Raw genomic sequence first — 27,180 nt, 5'->3', positions numbered from 1 at the left:
GCTAAATAAATTTTTCTGGCTCAATTACTTTTGAGAGCAGTAAAAATAAAATTCTAGCCAATGACACAAGTTGAAATTAAGAAATGAGAAAAAGCAAAAAACTCTATGTATGATTAGTTGCCTACTTGGGGATTTCTGAAGGAACAAATTTATGGCGTTAATGTAATGAGCTACTCTGAGATCCCTTCCAAGAACATCAGCTTGTCTAATTAGGTTTTCGGACAATTTGCCAACCATAAATAAATTACAGGAAAAGTTCATAGTTTCTATGAACAATATATTTTCCTAATCACTCCATTTCACTAAATTTGGCCTTTTCTCAAACCTCTCATTTATTCTGTAATATTCGTAACCGGTGGTTACTCTTTTATTGGTCATAGAATCATCCTTTTATTTCCAAATAAATTGCCAGTTGACTGACACCTTCAGAGAAACTCTCTCTTTTCAATGGTTCTGGGTTCAGCATACATATATATATATATATAGGCTTTCTAGTGGCCAGTAAAATCTAATCATGTGGGTCATTATAATGACTCAAATTTTCATAAACCGTAAGAAACTGTGTTTGCATTAATGGTTCACAAGTAGTCAAAAATATAGCAGAAAATGAGTGACTATTATGTGACACACCTTACCTCAGCTTATAACATTCTTACAGTTTAAATTATACACTGTACAGTTCCAATATGCTTCCCAAATGGCCAAGAAGCAGTAAACATATGGTGAACTACAAACCCAAATTTGTCCCTTTATTTTGACATTAAGGATATAAAATATAAGTTATAATGGAAAATGAGCACTGTGTGTTCATGCTGAGTAGCCTTGGCAGAGGTTTGGCTTTTAAAGACCTGCTTTCATGGCTGTGGTCATTCTGTCTGCCTGCATTTGAAGAAAGAATCTTTCAGTTTATCTGAATCATATCTGATATGTGGCATCAAGTGCAGCACTACCCAGGTCTCCTAGTTTTTAATTTCCAGGTAATAGACAAATCTTGATAAAGTGACTTTATTTTTAACTTCATGAGGTGATAGGAGTGTGGTGTTGTAAATCTTTGTGAAGTGGCAGTTAACCCACACCACAAGCCGTTTCACCTACCGAGCCACACAGCCAACTTGGGTGCAGGAAGAGAAAGCATGGGCTTCCAGACTGATCGTTGCTAATGAAGAAGGCAAAAAATGCCAGTCCACAGCAGGCTTCAGGGTGGCCAGCTCAGCTCCAGCCCACTTGAAAGAAAGCTGGGAAATCGTAAGATTTTTATTTATTGTTTTTAGAAATAAACTTAATGTCGAGGCTATGCAGATTACAACCAACAAGTGGCAGCTCCAGCTTGACTGTTGGTCATCATTGGATGAGCTAGTCTGAGATCTCTTCAGAGGACCCTTCTAGTGTAGGAGCACAGAAGGTAATAATATCTTGTTTTGTTCTTTTTATAAGACAGGGTAGCTTGAGCAAATAGCAACATTCTCTCTGTCTCTCTCTTTCTCTTACTTTTTCTCCCTCATCTATTTATCGGTTTTCTTTGAATTAGGCTTCTACCAATAAATTTAAGTGGACAAGGTATTTATTTATGGGGAAAAAAAAATAAGAGAGTGAATTTCTGGAACCCAGAACTGTGTTTTCTAAGCATCTCCGCTGAAGACCTTTCTCATGGATGGCTCTGTTGTCTTCTCTGTGTTGTTAAATGACACAAGTCAAAGCTGTTCATCAATTTACCCACTTCCCCATCCCAGTCTCTCGCTCACTCTCTTGCCACATTAATCGTTCCCCTGAAATCCTATCACTTCGCTGGAGGATTGATGTAAGTCTCCAGCAATTAACATAATTACAAGCCTGATTATCTTCTAATTGCATTATGAGTATTTGGTTATTCACTACACAAATTAGAGGAAATTAAAGAGGAGCAAGATCCTGCAGTGTGGGCGTCAAGCTTTCTACAACAGTTATGAGCATTCGAATGTAAAGTGATCACTGGAAGGTGAAGACCATTTTAGATTTCAGTGAGCAAACAACAGATACGTTTCATTTTGGAGAAAGGTACTTCTTTTTTACTTTTTCTATTTTTCTTTTCGGTTAATGGCACACAAAATTCTCCCTGAATTGTTTATAAATTATCTTCAAAACACCAAAGCCATCAAATAAGTTGTGGCAATTCCATATTAGTCTGTGTTGGTTCATGCATTAATAATAAGATCAGTGATCAAAAATAAATGAATAAATGGCAATTGAAGGTACCCTAAGTTAGACACAGAAGTTATCACTTCAAACATCTATAATTTCTGGCCGGGCGCGGTGACTCACGCCTGTAATCCCAGCACTTCCGGAGGCCGAGGCGGGCAGATCACGAGATCAGGAGATTGAGACCATCCTGGCTAACAAGGTGAAACCCCGTCTCTACTAAAAATACAAAAAATTAGCCGGGCATGCTGGCACACGCTTGTAGTCCCAGCTACTCGGGAGGCTGAGGCAGGAGAATCGCTTGAACGGAGGAGGCTGAGGTTGCAGTGAGCCGAGATTGTGCCGCTGCACTCCAGCCTGGGCGACAGAGAGAGACTCCGTCTCAAAAAAAAAAAAAAAAAAAAAAAAATCCACAATTTCTAAAATAACAGTAATGATAATTCCAGGATAAAATTCACTCTAGTAAAGAAAATGAGGCATTAAACTCTGAAGTGCATGGTCTTTATAGACTATGCTGCCATATCAGATTCAAAAAGATTAACTTTATTTCCAAATAGAAGGCAGAATTTTCTTATACATATTGAGCAACTTTGGAGCAACAAATGGAGTCAACTCTTCCGTTATTATTCCACTGTGTGGAGACTCTCTTCCTTTAATTCTTGTGGCTAGCCTGTGCTTGACCTGCAAGGGGGCACACACTCCTTTTAATGTTTTCGCCTCATTTGATAACACACCAAGACAAACACACAAACAAACAAAACACACAAAAAAACTCTTCTTTGCTTATATATTGCATACTTGGGACCAGCTGATTCTCAAGGGGAACTTCATTAAATGCTCAGGGAGAAAAAAATGAAAATAGTAAAAAAAATAATAATAATAATAAACAATATAAAGCCAAGTTTCCAAAAGACAGGTTCCCAAGTCTACAGGAATCTCCCCCAGCACTATTCAGGGTTCCTTCTCCCTTGGATGCTTGCTAGCAAGGTCTAGCTGTGTTATTTCCTGCCCTAAGAACACATTATTTTGGGTCTCTCAGTCTTTTTCTTGTCAAGAATCACATTCAGGTTTTGAAATTCTTTTCAGACTCTATTGGTGTGAATGATAAGCTACTCCCATGGCCATTTGGCAGAACTGGGTGCTTAAAACAATGGCCTCAATCAGTGCATTAAAAAAAAAAAAAAAAAAAAAAATCCTCTTTGCTCTCTTCCCTGGTCCACGTGGGGTGGGACCCTAGATGGTCAGAAATAGAATCACCAAAAACTGTCTCTAAGTGCTTTTTACTTGGAAATCTTCAACTTTTTCTACTAGACAGCGAGGCAGGATAGAAGTAGGAGTGCACCAGAAAGGATTTTTGCTGACAACAGGTTCTTGCCGACAGCTGACGTCTTATTACCAATAGTCACCCTGGCCAATGGCAGAAAGCACAGCACATAGCAGAAGTTAACACAAGGTGGTGAATTCAAAATAATGGCCTGAATAAGAGAAACCGAACATTGGTAATTCTAAATGTGCTTTTTACTTTTTCCTGCTGCACAAATTATTTCTCATTTGTAAAATAATAACAGCTCTCTACTTTGCATTCCCATACCACTTTCCTCGCCTGTCCACTTGCCATTCATCCATTCATTCAATCAAGAACTATTTAGTGAGAGCTTACTATGTGTTTGACACAGTGACCAAGCCAGATGTAGATCTGCCCTCCTGGAGTATGTGGTCAAGTAAGAGAGTCTTACAGAGCCGTAAGTGCTAAGGTAGTAGACGTATAAGGTGCTATGGCAGCTCATGCGAAGGCACAATATTGGAAAGATTTTTATTTTCATAAGAAAGAGCACATAAGGCAAAATTGGGCAGGAATGGAGCAAGGTCAGTAAAAAAGACAAGTATGTCAATAGAAGACAGACAAGGGACGGCATAGGCAAAGACCAAAAGACAAGTGACTATGGTGCCTCTAGCAAACAAAATAACTTACTGTGGCTGGCTGGAAAACAAAGTGTGAAGGCAACAGTGTTCTAATAATGTACATAACATTTGGTTCATCAAAATTGCCATTGCTTAATGCCTGCCCTAGACTCTCAGCTCCAGAAGCATAAGAACAGTGTCTATCTGGGTCACCATTAAATCCTCTGCACAAAGTACTGCCTGGTACATACTAGGTGCTCAATAAATACCGGCATAATGACACTGAATTAAGATGAGGTCAAAGACCAAACAGGAACGAGGGCATTCAGTGAATTTCAAGTCACATAAGTGTTTTGAATATTGTCCTAAGCACAATGGAAAGTTATCTAAAGGATTTGAACATGAGAAAAGCATTATCTCATTTGAATTTTGGAAATACCATTGATTTATTCCTTTAATAACTAGTGGTTGAGTTCCAGGCGATTCTGTTGTGTAACCTTAGAGCAATGGGGCAACATAATCAGAATTCTTGAAATTATCACGAACTGTGGTGTAGATCATAAGATTAGGGTCGGGGAACAGGGGTGGATGTAGAAAGGATAGTTAGAGATTGTTTCCAGGCAAATTAGGGTTATATTCTGGACTTTCATGGTGGCAATGATGTGGGGAAGCTTTGAGGTTGAGACATCCAAGCAGAAATATTTAGGAAGTGGTTGAATAGAAGGTTCTCGGTCATATTTTTAAAAAAGTCTAGATTAGAGGTAAAAGTTTTTAAATGATTGGTTTATAGATCCTGAACTAAAGAGAGGGTACAAATGTGATTCACTTGGAAGTGAAAAAAAAAATGAAAACAGAATTTTTAAACTCCCCTCTTTCTTGTTCGGAGGAGGAAGATGAGCATGTAAAAAGGAAAAAGGAAAATGGCCAGAAAAAAGTGGCCATTCTCACCTCTACTAGAGTAGAGGTAATTCTGTGGATGGATTAGAGAAAAACTGACATCTGGGAGCCAAGTGAGGCCTCAGTTCGGTAAACCGGGTGAAATACAAGATGACTTTAGCTAAGGTTAAATGCGTGGGAGTAAAATAATTGGATGGTGCCAGAGATTCCTAGTAAATAGCATTGCCTGGTCTTGGTGATGGAGTGGATGTGGGAGATGAAAACAAAACAATAGTTAACAAGATCTGAAACCTTCGGTTTGAGTAACTGGGTAAATTCAACCAAAAAAGACAGAGAAAGAGGAGGGGGCTTTATTGAGGGAGAGGCAAAATATTAATTCCCTTTAATATTTAGGGAAAAACATGTTGCTCAAAATCTTGTCAAGAAGAGTTTGGGTGAGGCAGTAAGAATAATAGCCTGATGAAAGGTTAACGTTTTAACGTATGTTAGTTATCTGAGTAGCTTCGCTTACTGTTCCTACTAGATTCTAAGTCCTACAGAGCAGGAAACATATGGGGCAAGACAACAGAATGGAAAGAGGAAGGAAAAGAACATGAGCTAATAATTTGCACCCAAAGGGAAATAACAATAATGAAAATGAAATCTAATAACAAAGAGATGTAAGTTAAACCAGTGCCGTACCTATTTCTAGCAGAAATTTAAAAGAAAAGCAAAGCTATTGAAGCTTGTATACTCATATCCTGCATTATAATTCATATTTCAAACTCCACTTTTAATGCAATAGTACAAAATAAAAATGTTCACACCTATATGTATAATATAAATTATAACATATAACTTAGATGTCTCCTAAATGGCCAAAAGTAGTAAAACATGCAGCAGTATATCTTCTGTAATATAATGAGATCATTAGAAATAATTATAAAATTATTCACAATTTTAAATCTAGTTATTATCTAAAGTGAAGCAAAGTAAAAGCAAAAAAAAGAAATGACTTTTATTCTGTGGTTATAAAAATTATAATGTGCACAACTGAACATTTTTACTTTTGAATTTCTACTTTTGAGTTCTACTTTGGGCACCCTGGGCAGGCATAACTTCCCTGCTACTCGTGAAAAACAAGAAGAACCATCTAATGAACAGACTTGTTTAGTTTCTCCAATACCAGTTGCCAACACTTACTGTTCCGAGTTTCCTTCCAGACAGCCACAGTGACAGAGTAGGAGACAGTGCATGGACATGCAGCCCCATGACTTAGAATCAGCAGTGCCTCCCATCAAATGGGAGAGCTGGGCGCAGTGGCTCAGTAGAAGAGGGCGCAGTGGCTCACGCCTGTAATCTTAGGACTTTGGGAGGCTCAGGCACCATCACTTGAGGCCAGGATTTCAAGACGAGCCTGGGCAACATAGGGAGACCCCCATCTCTACATACAATTTTTAAAAAATTAGCTGGGTGTGGTGGCATGTGGCTGTGGTCCCAGCTACTCAGGAGGCTGAGGCAGGAGGATCACTTGAGCCCGGGAGGTGGAGGCTACAGTGAACCATGATTGAGCCACTGTGCTCCAGCCTCCATGACAGAACAAGATGTTGTCTCAAAAGGAAAAAAAAAAAAAAATCACTGGAAGAAACCACTTTGGTCCTCAGAAGCTTTGTTACACCCTTACCTCAAAGCCCATTCTTCATGACCTCAACCTTCAACTGCAGTATCAACTCGCTTACAGTCCTCTCCTGACTTTCTTCAAGACAGAACTAACTAGATACAAGTTCTTCCTCCTCTTTTTCCTATTTACTTCTTTTATAAGGTAGACTTTTTTAAAGGAGAAGGTCAGAGGGGGACTAACAAAGTGAAAGGGACTTCTCTCCAGGGTAATAAAAGTGGGGCATCCAGAGTTCAACCTTTCAAAATCTTTAACTCTATCTGCTCATTTTAACAACCGTATTCTCAATACAGTTGTTGAGGGGAGTTGTCCCCTCATTCTTGCGTCAAAAAAATAAAATGAAACATTTCTTAGTTCTACCAGGTCCACCACTCCTGTGCTCTGTTTCCCGACAGGGTGGTGCCAATCACTCATCTTTTCCCGAATGTATTAGTGACATATTTTACTTCGACTTCCTAACTGCCGTAACTTTTTCTACTTTTCTAAATAAGCAGTTTCTCTGAATATCCCTTCAAACCCAATAATGATTACTATTCAAACATGAACAGTCTAAAAGATAAAATGTTAAAAATTAAACTTATTTTATTAAGATAGTTGGTTACATGTGATTTTTTTTGTTTTAAAATTCTATTTTGTTTTAATGTTATTACTGTACAAAAATACAATTTTTAGATAAATAATAATGTCTCAGGTGGAAGTTTAAAGACCTTCTCTGCCAACTGCCCAGGCTTGTGAGGAACAATGGGAAAATATATGTGTACATGCTCTGAAAATGGCAAGCCACCTCTCAAGTGAAACAGATTCCTATAAAAATCTCTACATTTGTTAGAACACTTAGCATTGTACCTTGGGGGAATTGAGACACTAAATTATTGTTTATGGAACAAACTATTTAATTAAGAGCTGAACTTATGTAACCAAAAAAGTCCTATAGTTTCATATATCATTTTATGCAGTTATTATAAAATGAAACATAATTTCTGAGAAAGCAAAAGTAATAGATTTTTCCATTGTCATTGAAATGACTAAGCCCCAATACCAAGGAGGTAAAGAAAAAAAAAAAAACCTTGTTTATTAATTTTCCAGGGGAAGCGGTTTTATTTTATAACGTTTAGGGGAAGACTTATCATGAGGTTACAATTTAGCCTAACTTTTTTTCATAAATTTAATTTTTAGAGCAGTTTTAGGTTCATAGCAAAGTTATGTGAAAGGTACAAAGATTTCCTACATAACCCCTGCCCCCACACAGGCACTGCTTCCCCAGTGTCCACATCCAACCACAGTGGTACATTTGTTAACCATTTGTTACAATTCATGAACCCACATTGACAGAGCAGTATCACCGGAAGCCCACAGTTCACATTAGTGTTCACTCTTGATGTACCCTCTATGGGTTTTGACAAATGAATAATGCCATGCAGCCACCATTATAGCATCCTACAGAGTAGTTTCACTGCCCTGAAATCCCCTATGCTCTATTCATCCCTCCCAGCCCACTAGCCCCTGGCAGCTTCTGCCTCTTAGCCTAATTTTTATAACAGTAACACCAGTTCTTCAGATGTTTTAAAATGCCTTTTTTATACTTTCTCTATTGGTTACATAGAGGTGTATTGCTGCCCGTCTGCCACTACCTTGTCCCCTACCTATTTGCTTCAAACATTATCTGTTGTACAACACCATTGTCTGAAATGAAAACCTACAACATTACAGCAGGAAAATTCATTAACAGTTACAATTTAAACACCAGTGATGTAACCATTCACTGGAAAAATATGAATTGACGACCTACTATGGGCCAAGTTTTAGGGATCCAGCAATGAACAAGCAGATAGAGTCCATGCTCTTGGATTACTTACATTCTACCTATAATATCTAACACATCAATGGTCTGGATGCTGAGCGAGCAGGTACGTATTTCTGGATCTTGATCTTGTTTCTTATGCTTACCTTTTGAGAAAACAGCAAGATATGGAGATAAATATATTATCCAAAAACTTTACCTCAGAATTAGTGTCCTGAAGAGATTATAGCTAAAGTCTAATGTGATTTTGTCTCTCTTAAATTATTTATCTACAAGTCCCAAGTAGAAATTTTGAAGTTAGGTGACAGCAAAAGCAGAAAGCATTTTTTCTTCTTGCAGTCAGCACGGCAGTGGCGGTAAAAGTAACAATTAGCATATGTGGGGTATATAGGCTGTGCTTCATATATATGTGTGTATATATATATGTATACATACACGTATATATATATGTATACATACACATATATATGTATACATACACATATATATGTATACACACACATACACACACACAATCTCATCAGTCCTATAAAAATATGTATTATTGCCCAAACTTTACCCAAAAATTGCCTTGCTGAAAGCATACTTATTTAGCATCTCATTGGCCAAAATGTGACAAATCCTGTAAGAGATACCAAAAAATTATGAGATGCTACTATTTTCAAATGTAACAATGATTAAGATATCAGCAGTAGATACACATGCACAAATTAGAAGCACATTTACTAGTTCCTCTCTCACTCCTTCATTCCATTCTTTAGCAAAGACATATCCAATAACCACTTTATGTCAGGCCCTCTGCTAATTTTAAGAGCTGTCATGGTTAATAAGACATAATCCCTTCCCTCCAAGAGTCCTATCTAGTGCTGAAAGGCAGCAAATAAAGAGACAATTAAAATAATATTTACTAATCACTAAGATATGGGTATTTACAGAGTGACCAGAGAACAATATGCATACTAAACAGATATTTTCCATATATTCCCCTCCAATCTCCAAACAAATTGTTAAATTCCCCTATGGCCTTCTGAGTATGATGTTGGAAGTCATTATAACAATCTGATAGCAGTTTTACTACTTCTGCTATTGCTGGCTGAATCTAAAGCAAACAGACATTATCAAAGTTATTGATTTAGTAATGACAAGTATCAACATGAGAAAATATTCTAGAAAAACATGGGGAAAAGAAAGTTTTGGGTGGGGAATGAAATAAACACAAGACTACTTGTCATAGGTATTTTGTGGCCTCATTCATCATTTTCAAGAAAATATCTGCCAAATACCCAAGTTTGAAAAAACAGTTTATCTGTAACGCTATTTCAAGTAAAAATTGGTGTTACATGCAAAAAGTGGTTAGTTCCAGTTGCACCTAAAATAATCACAAAAGTGTTTTTTCCTTGAAGCAACCATAAATACCTCAGTATGCAACAGGAACACTTTATGTATACTTCCCACTTCATCATGCAGAATAGATAAAAGGTGTGTGCTCAAGGATTGATAATTCATAAAAATAATTATTTTTACTTCTTAATCAAGGTCATTCTTAAGCAAAACTGGCTTTTTTTTTTCTTCTGCAAGTGCCTGGTGGGAAATAATATAATGATTTCTCTTATGGTTTGGTACCACTGCCTTGATTCGTACTAAAGTTCCAGCAGTTTTAACCACAATTGTTTCTGCACCAACCATTGCTTTTACACCATCAGTGCAAATGTCAACAAAGTGCAAAAGACAAATGACACCTCGGGCCCCTCACGAGCCCACAGGCTTTACTTTGCAAACTGCTACCTTAGGGTATATTATGCCATTCCCCTCTTACTCCTTCTTGTTCCTTCACAATCTACACCTTTTTCAAACTCGTTTTTATTCTCTAGTTCCTGGCCCTTCAAAACACAGTAAATATTCCTCCACATGCTCCTACATAACGTGTTGAAAAATGTGAGAGATATCAAATAATTATGAGATGATGCTATTTTCACATCTAACAATGGTCAGGATATCAGGAGTAGACACCATAAAGTTAGAAGTAAATTTGCTAGTTTCTTTATCATTTAATTCACTTTATTCTTTCAGCAGAGAAACATCAAATGTCTACTATGTGCCACATCCAATGTTAATTTTAGGAGATGTCATGAAGAAATGGACCTCATTAAAAAAAAAAAAAAAAACTAGCAAACTTAACTCTATGAAAGACCTTGTAAAGATGAAAAGACAAGCTACAGACTGAGAGAAAATATTTGCAACCAAATATATAACAAAGAACTAGTATCTAGAATGTAAGTAGAATTTTCAAAACTCAATAGTTAAAAGCAAAAACAAATAAGAACTAAAAGTCAAAATGAGCCAAAAACATTAAGAGATATTTCACCAAAGAGGATATGCAGCTGGCAAATAAACACATGAAAAGATATTCAACATCATCAGCCTTAGGAAAATGCAAACTAAAATTACAATGAGATATCACTACACACTTGTCAGACTGGCTAAAATAAAAAGTAGTGACAACACCAAATGATCATGAGGATGTGAAGATACTGAATCATGCACATGCTGCTGGTGAGAATGAAAATGGTGCAATCAGCACCAGGAAAAAGTTTGGCAGTTTCTTACAAATCCGAACATGCAGCTCCCCTATAGCCCAGAAATTTCACTCCTGGCCATTTATTCCAGAGAAATTAAAACTTAGGTTCACACAAAAACCTGTACATAAATGTCCATAGAAGCTAACTTATAATAGCCAAAAACTGGAAATGCCTTTCAATGGATGAATAGTTAAACTTTGGTGCATCCTTATCATAAAATATTGCTCAGCAATAAATAGAAATGAACTATTAATACATGTAAGAACTTGGATGAATCCCTCCAAGAAATAATGCTGAGTGAAAAAAAGCCCATACTAAAAGGTTACATCTATATGATTCCAGTTATACATTGTTGCTGAAATGACAAAATTACAAAGACAGAGAACACATTAGTGGTTGCTAAGGGTTAGGAAGAGAGGAAGGAGGTGGGTGTGGTTTATAAAATGACAATACAAGGAATCCTTGTAGTGAAGGAATGGTTCTGTATCCTTACTATCATGATAGATACATGACGCTACGTATGTGATAGAATTGCATAGAATCAAACACACACATATGAAACAAGTGAAATCTGAATAAGTGGATTTCACCATAGTCAAACTTCTAGTTATGATATTGTACTAAGATTCACAAAATGCTACCATTGGAGAAAACTGGGCGAGTGGTACATGAAATCTCTATTATTTCTTAAAACAGCATGTGAATATACAACTATCTCAAGATAAAAAGTTAAATTTAAAAAATACATTAAGAAAAGTTTCAGGATACAAAATCAAAATTTAAAAATTAATTGTATTTATATAAACTAAAAATGTGTTAATAATAAAAAAAAGAAACAATTCAATTTACAATAGCATCAAAAAGAATAGAATATTAATACTTAGGAATACACCTAACAAAGAGGTGAAAAACTTATACACTGTAAGCTATAAAACACTGCTGAAGGAATGTAAAGAGTACATAAATAAATGGAAAGACATCCATGTTCATGGATAGAAAGACATCATATTGTTGAGATGTCAATTTTACCTAAAGCAATCTAGAGCTTCAATCCGAATGACATATTTTGCAGAAATAGAAAAATTCACCACAGAATATATATGGAATCTCATGGATCCCAAATAGTCAAAGCAATCTTGAAAAAGAATAAAGGAAGGACTCACACTTCCTGATTTCAAAACTTACTACAAAGTTACAGTAATCAAAACAGTGTGGCATCAACATAAAGACAGATATAGGGATCACAGAATAGAAAGCCCAGAAATAAACCATCATGTATATGGTCAAAAGGTTTTTGGTAAGAGTGCCAAAACCATTAAAAGGGAAAGGACAGGTTTTTCAACAAATGGAGCTGGAAAAATAGATAGTCACATCCAAAAGAATAAAGTTGGACTCTTACTTTACACTATATATAAAAATTAACTCAAATTGTCTCAAAAATCTAAACATGAGTATGAAAACTATAAAATTTTAGAAAAAAACACAGGAGAAAAGCTTCATGACATTGGATTTGGCAATTATTTCTTGGATATGACACCAAAAGTACAGGCAACAAAAGAAATACAGATACATTGGACTTCATCAAAATTGTGTACCACAGGACACCATTAACAGAGTGAAAAGACAACACAGAGAGGAAATATTTACAAATCATATATCTGATAAAGTATAAATATCCAAAATATATTTTTTAAAACCTCCTATAGCTCAAGAACAAAAAATCGAAAAATACAATTTTTAAATGGTCAAATAACGAATAGACATGTCTCCAAAGAAGAAATACAGGTGGCCAGTAAGTACATGAAAAGATGCTCAACATCACTAATCATTAAGGAAATGCACATCAAAACCACAATGAGTTCATCTCACACATGTTAGGATGGCTATTATAAACAAACAAGCAAACAGAAAAGTGTTAACATTATGCTAAGTGAAATAAGCCAGTCACAAAAGAAGAAATATTAGATGAATCCACTCATATGAGGTACCTAAAGTAGTCAAATTCATAGAGACAGACAGTAGAATGGGGTTTTGTAGGGGTTGGAGGCAGAGGAGAATGGGAAGTTATTATTTAATGTATGGAGTTTCAGTCTGGGAAGACGAAACGTTTTGGAAAAGGATGGTGGTGATGACTACACAACAATATGAATGTACTTATTGCCACTGGACTGTACCCTTAAAAATGGTTTAGATGGTAAATTTTGTTATGGTTATTTTATTAGAATAAACATATAAAGACACATTAAATAACAACAACAAAAAACACAGACAGGTATAATAACGTAAAAAAAAAAAAAAGCAAATAGGCCAGGCGTGGTGGCTTACGTCTGTAATCCCAGCACTTTGGGAGGCTGAGGCAGGCGAATCACTTGAGGTCAGGAGTTCAAGACCAGCCTGGCCAACATGGTGAAACCCCGTCTCTACTAATAATACAAAAATTAGCCAGATGTGGTGGCACACACCTGTAGTCCCAGCTACTTGGGAGGCTGAGGCATGAGAATCACTTGAACCTGGGAGGTGGAGGTTGCAGTGAGCTGAGATTGCGCCATTGCACTCCAGCCTGGGTGACAGAAAGACTCTGTCTCAAATAAATAAATAAATAAATAAATAATAAAGTAAAAATGCTTTATTTTTCTAAAACTGTACTTTTTGCTGGCCTTGCACAGATATGCATAATGTAAATATTTTGTGGCTTTAAAAAATAACCTATCTTTAGATTCATACAATTTGGTGATAAAAACTTGTATTTTGATATTAAACATCTTTTAATATATAGAATATTTTATTTGAGAATTAATGGAATTATTGCAGAATGAATATATGAATTAAAATGCAAGCAATGATATTGTTATGTTTTCTGTAATTCCAGAGAGGAGAGCTGACTTCCCTTGAGATATGATCTTTCCAGACTAAAGGTGAAAAGCAAATAAAGTATTGCTCTGTTGCTTCATTACCTTATTAAGGAAGGTTGACTCTGTTCTTGGCCAGCAGGAAAAATAATTTATTTCACCGTCACTTCATTTATTCACCTGCAGCAAGGTAAAAGTGTTACTTGTAATTTATTTAGCTTATGTCGGACACCTACCCATCACAGGAAACATACCCTATTATTAGGAAAGCAATTCTCTTCTCTTATTTGGGTAATATTTATAACCGAATTATTTATAATAAAAGTTTTCTACACGTAAAATGTTCAAAATTCTTAAAAAAGTATTTAAAAACTTTAAAAAATCCATTTGCAATAGTACATTATTTTAGTTAACAAATTATAACAAAATCAAAACTAAAATCATCTTGATACTTATGGTAATATATGACTACGTATCTCAATTACACATGGTTTTAGAAGTGGCAATTATACTGAGTTAAATTGACTCTTACATGAATAAATGCAGATTAAACTTTGTAAAAATCTTTCAAAGACTGTTAACTTTAATAGTTAAGCAGTAGTTATAACCAAAATTGAGTGACAGTTGGGGCAGAAAAAAAAACCTGAACATTTTTCACCTGATACAGCCTATGTAAACTGAGGTGACCTGGAAGCTACAAGATGCCTAATCCTAACAACCCTGTGGAAGAGTCTTCCAAATCCTACTAAACTCCTTCTTAATCTCACGCAAAGGGAGGCTCGGGGCAAGACCATTATAAATGTGCCTCAATAGGAGGGAAATCCTTTAGTCTTATTTATTACAGAATCAGAAGAAAGTGAAAAGTGTTTCAGAAATTAATCTTCAGGCCTCCTTTGACCTTCCTTCCAAGAAATCATGACTACCTGAGTGTTCCCTTAACATATGAGAAGTGTTACAGTGTAGGACACTTTCAGGTTGAGGCACCTCCCACCGTCATCTTTCTCTTCTTTCACTCCAGCCTGTTCACAGAGATTGATTGTGATCAGTTACAGATAAGAGAGGCCAAGAGTTTCAAACCATGTATTTCTTCATAAAGAAAATGGATATTTCCATATATAAAAACAATTCTTCTATTGGTAAACCTGAACTGGACTTGCTATGACCATAGAGAGCAAAGGGAGAATTCTTCTCCTTGGTTTTCTGCATTAGATGCCCAGTAGTCCTGTAGGTCTTTACTAGATGGCTGTTTTTAAAATATTTAAATGTGCCTAAAAACTATATAAAACCACAAAGCACTCTGGCATGGAGAGAGAGGGAGAAATAAACTAAGTAAAGAAAAAGCCATATTTAGAGCCATTAACTCAGTTTTTCAGTTGGCTTCCCAAAATATAGCCGGATAATAAAATCAGAACGGCCAAAGAAGCATAGCTGTACTCAAGCACATGTCTATTTAAGGGTCTGATCCACAAGAGGTGAAAGTCCTTGTTAATACCGCCAGTTCTGAATAATATCTACATAACTTTCCTGGGATGTACTGCCAACTTAGAACTGGGTAAGACAAAATGGGCTTCAGACCTTGGGGAGAAGATAGCAAGAACAAATCAGGTGACCAAGGCCATAGACAAGTAGTCTGGGATACAAAATCAGGGTCCAGTCCTAGAGACAAAGAGATACATATATTCCAAGAATTGTCCAGTGGACACCAAATCCTAAAGGTTGCGCATGCAGGAGGGTTATAGATGGTAAAGCTAAAGGTCCAGAGATACACAGCTTCCTAAATTCAACACAGGATATAGATACAATTAATTATATATATCTGGTATAGATAGAATTCTTAGCACATTTCCTAACCCATATATACATTCGCCTGACCCAAAAGAATGAGAACTGAAATTACACTTGAAGGAAGACATGCAACCTTCCTTAGTCAGGAAGTAGACTATCCTCTCATTAGTCTCATTATAGCTGATCTTTATTTATTCTATGTGCAGAAGTAGAATTAATAGCCAACTAAAATATTTTTGAAAATCAGGAAATATGACAGAAAAAATATATAAATTATATGATTGTATCATTATATAAACTGCATTCCACTACATTCAACACTTATTCATTATTTAAAAAAAGACTCTTAAAAAACTAGAAAAACTAATTTTAATCTGGCAAAGAATTATCTTTAAAAATTATGCCTACAGCATGCAATATATTCAATGATGAAATCTTGAAAACATTCTCTAAGCTTGAAAAGGAAACAATGACCACCACTATAAACCCTTTTATTTACCAGAAATTTTAGCAAATTTCAATTTACCAGAAATTTTAGCAAAATGAGGGAAAGAAAATAAATAAAAGGCATAATGAAACTGCCATTAAGACAACATGGTTGTGTAAATTGAAAATCTATATGAATCTATACACTATTAGAATTAAAAAGTAAATTTAACAAGATTTCTTGATAGAAAGCTAATAGAAAAAAATCAATTATATTCCTGTTTATCACTGAAAAAGAAAAAATGAAAATTTAAAAATAATATTATTTATAATGCCATTCAAATAATCTCTTAGCAACAAATCTAAACAGAAGTGTGCAACATGCCTACACTAATATGGATAAAATACCATTGAAAAGAATTAGAGATCTTTAAAAACTTCAGGGTTATGCCATTTTCGCAGATTAGGAAACTCAATATTGTAAAGCTGATGTTTCTCCTCAAATTAATCTATAGATTCAATGAAATCCTAAGTAAAATATCAACTGGTTTTTTGTGTGGCAGGGAGCAGTGAAAAAATTGTTAAAATTAATAAGGAAATGTAAAGGGCCAAAAATAGCCAAGACAATCTTAAAGAAGATGAGTAAAATTGGTAGATTACACTATAAAATATTTAGAACTATTATCAATCTACAGTAATTACAACACTATAACATTGGCTCAAAAGTAGGCAAATCGGACAATAGGACAAAATAGAGTTCAGAAGCAGACCCACACATAGGCAGTCACCTTATAACAAAGCTGACTAAATTGCAGGGGGAGAAGTTACTGTGAGAATTAGGTATATATGAGAACAACAAAAATATACAGATATAAAGTAAAAATATAGATGTAGATACTTTGACACTTTAACATAACCAAAAGTCCATTCCAAATAGACTGAAGATCTGAATATTAAAGGTAAACACTAAAAATGATAAAACAAAGTTAACATTTTTAGAAGAAAATCTAATAGAACATTTTCGTAATTTTGGAGTAATCAAAAATGTCTACTAAAAAATGAAAAGGCCAAGAAACATGAAAAAATTCTCAACATCATCATTCAGAGATATGCAAACTAAAACCACAATAAGCTATCACCTTACACCCATTCGGATGGCTATCTAAAAACAAAACAAAACAAAACAGAAAATAAGTGTTGGTGAGGATGCGAAGAAATTGTAAACCTTGGGCATGGTGGGATTGCAAAATAGAGCAATCCCTATGGAAACAGTATGCAAGCTTCTCAAAATATTAAAAATGAAACTACCATATGACCCAACAATCCCACTTTTGGATATATAGCCAAAAGAATTGAAAACAGAGTCTTGAAGAGATGTGTGTGAACCCATGTTCAAGGTAGGAGCAACCTAAGTGTCCATGAATGGAGGAATGCACGAAGAAACTATAGTAGATACATACACATACAATGAAATATTACTCAGCCTTGAAAAGGAAGAAAATCCTGTCATACGCTACCGCATGGATGAACCTTAAGGGCACTGTGTTAAGTGAAGTAAGCCAGTCACAAAAAGATAGATTGTACATGATTCCATTTATATGAGATATCTGAAGTAGTCAAATTCACAGAAACAAAGTAGAATGTTAGTTACCAGGGGCTAAAGAGTGTGGGGATATAGGAGTTGTTGTTTAATGGCTATGGAATTTTAGATTTGCAAGATAATAAACTTCTGGATCTGGGGAGGGGGGAGGGATAGCATTAGGAGATATACCTAATGCTAAATGACGAGTTAATGGGTGCAGCACACCAGCATGTCACATGTATACATATGTAACTAACCTGCACATTGTGCACATGTACCCTAAAACTTAAAGTATAATAATAATAAAATAAAATAAAAAATAATAATAATAAAAAATAAATAAAAATTAAAAAAAAAAACTTCTGGAGACCTGTTTCACAACAATGTGAATTCACTTAACATTAGTGAGCTGTACATTTTAAAAAATAGTTAAGATGATATATGTATAAAAAAAGATATGAAAACACTAAATTAGACTATATTAAAATACAGATTTTTATCAAGTTACTTGATTAGGCAATTGATAGAATGAGATAAAATATCCACAATACATGTGTTAGCAAAAAAAATGTATATCTAGGATGTGTTTTTTAATTGTAAGAATCAGTAAAACAAAAAGACAAATAACTTAGTAGAAAATGGGCAAAAGTTTCAACAGACGCCTGAAACAAATGATATTCAAATAGCAGATAAACATATGAACATCATTAGTCTCAGGGAAATACTAAAACTTAAAACAACAATTGAAATAAAATGCTATTATACACCTACTAGAATGTCTAGATGAAAAAGATAGATAATGCCAAGTGTTGGTGAGGGTGTGGAGCAACTACAAACTCTTCTCATTCCTAGCAGAAGAGTACATTGGTATAACTACCTTGGAAAACTTTTTGCTGGTATCTTCTAAAGCTAAATACATGAATATTCTATGATCCAGCAATTCTACTCCAAGGTATATTCCCACATAAATGTCTGCATTTGTTCACCAAGAGACAACTACTAGTACTAGTAGACAAGTACTAGAAATTCGTAACAGATGTACTAGATTACTACCAGCAGTACTACTCAACCAAATGGTCAGCTGAGGTAGAATGACAAATACATTGTGGTACTTTCACAGCACAGACAAGACAATACAACAGTGAGAACCAATGGTATTCAACAATGAGAATCAACAAATGCAACTGCTCCATAAAAAGAGGTTCCACTCATATAATTGACTCCACCTATACGATTAATTGCCATGTTAGAAGTCAGCTGGTTAGATGTCATGTATTCCTGATCTGAGCACTGCTTACATAGCTGTCTTCAGTATGTGAAAATCTATGTTGGTATATACTTACATATGTACTTTTCTGTAGGTGGATTATAATTTATTTTAGTAAATTTACATAATTCATATGGAAGAGGTCTGGCATCATTCTCTGTCCCTTCATTTTTCTTAGCTCCTTCATCCAACTGGTCACAAATTTCCATGAATACCACATTCTAAACATTCTCACATTTTCCCCAATATCTATGTCCCCGGTGCCACTTTCTGCCTTCCATCCCCTTACTCTTATTTATTCATTCAGTAAAATGTTTGAAAACATGCATACTATGTACCTGGCACTCTGCTTGAACTGAGAATTCACGATGAACAGAATGCTATAGTGGCCCCTACCTGGTGGATGTGTTAATCTCCCATGCGCCATCTGGCACAGTGATGATTCCCAATGCCAGTCTGACCCAAGTCAGAACAATCAGGATCTTCCCTAGGATTTTGGTGGTGAGGGCATGAGTTGTTGCAAACTTTGGGGAAAATATTTTGGAAATATTTGTTAAAATAAACTACACAACGCTCTTTGACCCTTCCACCCACTTGTATAAATCTGTTCTACAGAAGTAATGGCACAAATGTATTTGCCTGTTTATTGCAACATTTTGTATTGTAACAAAACTTTCCATATGAGAATACAAAACCTGAAAAATCTCCCAAAAGTCCGTCAATGCAACAATCTTTCTTTCCTTTTACATTTTTCCTCCCTCTGTTTCTGGTGTTTTGCCTTCTTTTTCTCCTTTTGATCACTCTCCTTTACCACCCCGACTCACACCATCCTCTCCTGATTGGCCTCCACTTTCTCCCAGGACCAGCTGGCCCATTCCTCCATCTAGAATGTTCCTGGTCCCCGAGGCACTGTGGAACGTGCTGCTCCTTTGCTTCAGTTATACTCTATGATGCTCACTCTGTATCCTCTAATAAATACTAAAAAGGATTAATTATGACCTGCATGATTCAGTTCTAAAGCAGTACAGTCATTAAAAGAACACACAAATTCCCCCCAAAAATTCAAGATAAATCAGCATTTTTGTTTTCTCTAACACCTTAAAGAAGCTTATAATCCCCCAGCAACACTTATAAAAAAACTTCTTTCTCCTTATCCCTAATGTATTGCCTTTTTTCCTCAAAATTTTCCCTCCCAAATGTAAATTAGTACAACCACTATAGAGAATAATTTGGAGGTTCCTCAAAAAAAACTAAAAATAGAGCTACAATATGACACAGCAATCCTACTGCTGGTTATATACCCAAAAGAAAGGAAATCAGTATATCAAAGAGATATCTGCATGCCCCTGTTTGTTGCAGCACTGTTCACAATAGCCAAGATTTTGAATCAACCCAAGTGGCCATCAACAGATAAATGGATAAAGAAAATGTGGTACATATACACAATGAAGTACTATTCGGTGATAAAAAAGAATGAGATCCAGTCATTTGCACAACATGGATGGAACTAGAGATCATTACGTTAAGTAAAATAAGCCACGCACAGAAAGACAAACATCATATGTTCTCACTTATTGGTGAGATCTAAAACTAACAACAATTGAACTCAGGGATATAGAGAATAGAAGGATGGTTGCCAGAGGCTGAGAAGGGTAGTGGTGGGTGGGAGGGAGGTGGTGATGGTTAACGGGTACAAAAAAAAATAGAAAGAATGAATAAGACCTAGTATGTGATAGCACAAGAGGGAGACCATAGTCAATAATAATTTAATTGTACAATTTAAAATAACTAAGAGGATATAATTGTATTGTTTTTAACAGAAATAAGTGCTTTGAGGGGATAGATACCCAATTTTCCATGATATGGTTATTACATATTACATGCCTGTACCAGAATACTTCATGTACTTATAAATATATATACCTACTATGTATAATACACAATTTATTTCCCAAAATAATTTACTTTGTCTTCTTTTTTGGTATGCATTTTCTTGTCCTTCTCCTGTCTTCTTTTGCTCAAAATATTTCATCTCAAACACCCAAGAGCTCATTTGGCAAGGCCCCTTCTTAGGGAGGACAGAAAGAAAGGGAATGAGTGGATAGAGCCAGAACCCTCTTTAGTATTTGGGGATCGGGAAGGGTAGGACTATTCCTATGTTCATTGTTAGCCCATCACACACTTGTTCTAATCATTATGACTACATTGGATAATTGGTATTTAAGCAGTTCTCCCTAGAATGTAAGCTCCTTGAGGATAAGGATTTTATTTCATTCACCATTCTTTTGAACGCTTGTACACTTAATGAATGTATTGAATGACTGATAAAATGAATTATTTAAATACATTGTGAATCTAACGTCATACCTTAAAAATACCCTGTCAGTCCCATGGTATTCTCACTGAGATTTTTGAGACTGGATAACATACATTTTGATCAAAATACGCTATGTCATTCTAAGTGTATCTGTGAAGAAGATGTCTGTGAGGCTCTTTTTTATTTATGAAAAGCATAATATCTTGGACTGTACTTATTTTCTTGAGCAGTCAAGAGTGTTATAAAATCCATTCTTTATCAAGAGAACACAGACTATATGACTCAACAAACCATGATCTCATATACAAGGAAGTGTATTGCTTTGATCTTAGTACGCAGTACAGTGCAGTTTGATACTACCTCTATGTTCCAAATTGGAAATTCTAGGTAAGAAAAACTTTACATGTGAATGAGTTCAGCAAGAACTAGGAAAGTTTCCTTAAGCCTTAACTAAGTGCTTGATTAAGGATGCTCCATTTAGTAATCTTGCAGCTTTGTGAGCCACAGCAGATCACAGGAATTCCAGGATAGGGACATAAACTGAAAAATATAAATATCAAATCATATTGCTATAGCTGAAGTAATCTTTAACAAGATATGTGTGAAGAAGGAATTCCTGAAAGTACAGAATTTTAATGATTTGTTCTGTTTATATCCATCCTCGACAGTTTCATTAACCACTACCTTACTATTTGTATAGTTTGGGTTTTCTTTGTTTTTGGTTTGGTTTGATTTGGTTTCTGGGAAAAAGTTAAAGATCATACACTGATGTGGCTGAGTTGTCTCATCAACTTTTACTGCTTTCCTGGAATTGTGCTCAATTAGTTCTTTGAGTTTGTTTACTCAGACTATCATGGTCTTTTAGCAATAAAGATTGTTTGGTTTGATGTGGTGTACCAATTATTGCTTTGTTCTTAACAATGACAGTTTTTTAAAAAAGAAATAACTAGTATTTTCTCACACTGTTCTGCCTCATAATTCTAGCATTTCCATTTTAAACTAGTATAAACTATGATTTATAAGATTATGTTAATTTCTGAGTTCACACAAGGATGTCTAGACTGAAATTTAGGTTACTATATGCCTCACAAAGTCATAGAACTCTATTGCTGGACGAAATTTGGAGAATATCTATTCACAACTTTGAGTGTGACCTTGGATGAGGTACTTAGTTTCTCTGTACCTCGGTGTCCCCATTTGCAAAATGCAGATGCTAACGGTTGAATATTAAGGTTAGAAACTCGTATCTCCTTTTTTAGATAATACAGGCTTACAGCAACCTACAGGGAAAAAGATTAAAGAAACAAACGAACTTATGGAGTTTGTTTGAAGCTTTGAGCCTGCCAGAAAGTTATAGAAATATATGAATTATAGAAATTCAGAGGAAAATATGCTATCTCACAGAGACTTTCTAAAATATAGATTTGGGGAGATCTGGTATCCAAGGGAGAACATACACACACAAGAGAGTAGAAATAATTTGTCATTAACTACTCAATAGAGGGAATAAATGTGAGTTAAACAAGTTAAATGAACTAGGCAAGAATGTTAATAGTCCATGTGAAACACTACAGTTATTATGTAGAATTGTATTATCTGTGTCCCTTGCAACAATGTAATTATATATGTACCAAAATCTCTTTCAGCATCAGCTCCAAGAATGCAACATTTTGTGGAATGTCTCCATTGCAAAGGATTGTGTTTTTGTCAATACACTGGATTTTCACATTCTCTATATCCAACATATTCTGAGTCTAAGTAGATAAGCCCAAGACAGGAATCTTTTTTTAGGTTGTCCCTCATGCTGTCCACACCATGAGCCCAACAATAAAGACATTGTGTATGAATCCAGCAGCCATTTGTAAAGTGGACATTACCAACAGGTTTAAGTGTTTCATTGGACTTTATTTTATTAAACAGTAAAAATGCAGTCAAACTGTAAAGGCTCTCTTTATTATTTTAATTTTCAGAATTCATTAACTTTAATGAGATTTAGAAATGCAGAATGACCATAGGATTGGAACATCCATTCTTCTGAAATATGAATTTTCAAAATTAACATTTGAGGAGGAAACAATCATTATCACACTGAAACCCTTATTTTGAGTTCTTTAGGTTGCCGAAGCAAAATCTGACTTGTTTTTACAGTGTTATAAAGAGCTGTGGGAAAGTTATCCCTAGAAGGATAATGGCTAATTAAAATTTTCAAATGGTAAAATCTGTAAAGTAGTGTTTGCAACAAAATCAGCTACTCAACCTTGAACGTGGCATTCTGTGTGCTCAGCTATAATGAGCTGCTTTCGTGAGGTCTGCAGTCCTTGACATTTGTCATAATCCTCAGACCACCCAAATATAGCAATCTGCTATTTGGAAAAGACACCCTACGAGTTTCTCTCTTTCTCTTCTTAAGGCCATATTTTTAAGGAGCCATCAGTTATCCATAGAATTCACTCATCATGCTAATGGCTTCTATAAATACCCTGACAGAACGTTCTTCTCAAAGTTGTCTAGCAAAAAAAGGATATAAGAAATGTGTCCTCAGAGGCTGTGACCAGGGCCATGCATGAGTTGACTTTCCGCCTCTCGTATGCAATCATGAATGAGTATTGAAGGTCCTACCTTCTAGAGTATTCTATGTGCAACAAAGCACAGGCAGCCCCAGGTAGAAAGTGTGTTAAAATATGAGGCGACAATAATTCTACTGAATACTTGTAAACTTTTCACATTATAATGTTTAAATGGTGGATTACATTTTATTTATCTTAAGGCTTTCTTCCAAGAACTCTTTACAGGGAAACAAGGTATCTATTTTATCACCCTTAGCTCAGATTGCTGTAAGAAAATACCAGAGACAGAGTAGTTTAAACAACAGACACTTACTTCTCCCAGCCTCTTAGTTCTGGAAGCTAGAAGTCCAATATCAAAGTGCCAGCATAGTTGGCTTAGGGTGAGGGCTTTCTGGTTGGTTTATGATGAGGGCTTTCTTTCTGGCTTGTAGATAGCTGCCTTCTCTCCATGTGCTCAGATGGTCGTTCCTCTCTTTCCTTCTCTTGTCAAGCCACTAATCTCATCATGAAGTTGCTACCCTAATGGCTTCATTTCACCTAATTACCTCCCAAAGTCCCCATCTCCAAATGCCATCACATTAGAGATTGACAGTCCATATAACACATCCCCTTGAATAAAGCCAACGTCTGGAATAGGATCTTCAATTGGCACTTTAATCATTGAATAGACTTTACAATTCCATGTTACAGCAATATTCTCAACAATAAGCAACAGGAAAATGGAGCACAGAAACTAACATTTGATGATGATTAGAGTGAACATATAATTTGTCATGTAAACTTCTGAGATTAAGAGGGAGTGCACTTAATAATTAGTATAATCACTAATACCATTATAAGTATCAATTAATCTAATTATGAATAATTGTTCCAAGAGAACAGGTGCAAACCAGGACTGCCCCTTCTGATATCCAACCACGCACTATGCTCACTCTACGACGTGCTCTGCCTTATTAGTTCACAACATAGATGGATAGAGCCCTATATGACAGACAAAAAACTAAGCCCCAGAAAACTTAAGTAACTTAGTAAATCAAGGAACTGGGATTTGAACACAACTGCCTATCTGGCTAAAAGCCTGGGCTTTTCTTGTCATGTTGCTGCTACTATGGGTTAGAGAAATAATGGCAATCTTTTCTCTTAAAAATTGACAAAGAAAGAGCATAATCACGTGTTCTCACTCACCGTCTGTCTCTGTATGTGAATATAAGCATAGTTACAAAAGACACACATGTTGGTTAGAAGTCAAAGAGATGGAATACAATTCTGCCTCTAGCAAAGAAAATAAATTTGGGATTTCACAAATCTTTCTAAATGAAGTGGCAGTACTGACTTGCCATTCAATAGAATCTTTGTTGCATCCCCTATGGAAGCATTCCTCTTTGGAACTAAGACCACTAGCCCAGGCCAGCCTTAAGTAGCAGGAATGGGGAGCAAAACTTTGCCAGTGGATATTAAGGATTATAGGCAGTGATGTGACTTTCATTTCAACCCCCTTGATTTCCGGAATCATGAATCTTGGCCATGGGAGATACAGCCCCATACGCTGGATGCTGATTTAGAGCATATACAGCCTTCTGGAGGACATTGCCTCAGCCCTCAGGTGTTGTCACCTAACCGATGCCTTAACTGGGTTTTCAAAAGGCCACTCTACCATTCTATCAAGCCAGCCACTTCAGGATGGCGAGAAACATGGTGAGACCAGTGAAGTCCGTGAACAGGAGACCATTGCCATGCTTCATTTGCTATGAGTAAGTTCCTAGATGGGAAACAATAATGTGTGGAATACCATGACGGTGAAAAAACTACTTTGTAAGTTCACAAATGGTGGTTTTTGCAGCATATTGCAAGCAGAGAAAGCAAATTCATATCTGTAGTAGAACCTCTTCCAGTAAAAACAAAATGCTGTCCTTGCCTTGATGAAAGCGGTGCAATGTAATCAGCCTGCCACGGGTAGCTGGCTGATCACCCCAGAGAAAGATGACACATCAGCAGCTCAGTGTTGGTCTCTGTTGCTGGCAGATTGGGCACTCAGTAGTGGCTGTAGCAAGGCTGGCCTTGGTGAATGGATGTCCATGTTTCTGTGCCCACCAACAACCTCTCTCCTTGCCACCATTGCTGATTTGTTCATGAGCCCATGAGGCAATAACAGGGGCAGCTATGAAAAGAGGCTGATTGGTATGAACAGAACAAATTATACTCTCCTTTTCATTTTTAAACTCCTCCTTTGCCAAGACCACCCATCAGTGAGCTTTCACATGGGACACAGATATTGTCACATTCTGTGACCATTTGGAGAGATCTAGCCACATACCTCTGCCCCAGACCTCCATGTCACCAATGTTCCCATCATGTTCCTTCCACATCCCTTGTTCTGAGATAGGGCAAGGCAGCTAGGCCCTTATACATCCACCTTGATCAGTCATTGAAAGGAGATAAGCTTTCTGGTGAGGCAACCGTCTTCATGGAAGACAACCCCATAGAGGAGCTACAGCTGAGCACTATCTTCCAGCAGCCCTTCTAGTGGCTCAGGAGATAAATTCTTTATTGATAAAGAGGTTCCTAGCATCATGCAACAGGCTATCCCAGCATCTGCCACATGGCTCCTTCTGTTTTCCACTCTGCTGAGCCATTTGCATCAAAATTTGAGCCAGAATAAATAAATGAGTTTAAATGAAACTTGAATTATTAGGTTACTACAGACATTAGCAATGTTAACATTAGAGATTTGAATTACAAAAATATTTAAAACTTTAAGTATTAATTTACTACTGAGTCCTTAGCCTTCTATCATTCTCAGTTTCAGAGGGGTAGCTTCCCAATGCAGATAATATTTGGAATGCTGGCCTGAGACTCTCGTGCCTCTGCCTGCTTTGTGGAATTTTTTTTTTTTTTTTTTTTTTTTTGCCAAAGGAAAAGACCTACATGCACCATTTTCTGTAATGTGAAGTTCCTGCAGATATTGATGATGAGTTTTCATTATGAAAATCACTCCTCAGTTTCTTAGTCTACAAATTCCTCTACCCTCTTAATATTTAAAATATATTGTATATAATTGTTCTGCATTTTTTCTGCAATATGTACTAAATCTGTATGGTAGAATGATTTGTAATGCTGTTCTCATCTGGAAATGATATACACATCCAAAAGATGCCTTTATTAACTAGATTAAATCTTAGTGTGAAATTGAAAGCTTCTGAGATTCTCTGTCAGCTCAGTCGTGCTCTCCTGGGCTCTGTAACCAAGAGCAATTCACTTCCTGCTCTCAATTCTTCATTGGAAAGGAGGTAGAACTGTCTATGCATAGAATGCAACAGAGTATCTACCTGCCACAGCCTACGTTTTGATGTCCACTGAGGATGACTAAACTGCTACG

The sequence above is a fragment of the Pongo pygmaeus genome, chromosome 7 (assembly GCF_028885625.2).
Source record: "Pongo pygmaeus isolate AG05252 chromosome 7, NHGRI_mPonPyg2-v2.0_pri, whole genome shotgun sequence".
Taxonomy (NCBI): Eukaryota; Metazoa; Chordata; class Mammalia; order Primates; family Hominidae; genus Pongo; species Pongo pygmaeus.
The sequence above is the reverse complement of the archived record's forward strand: the minus strand, read 5'-3'. Positions refer to the sequence as shown.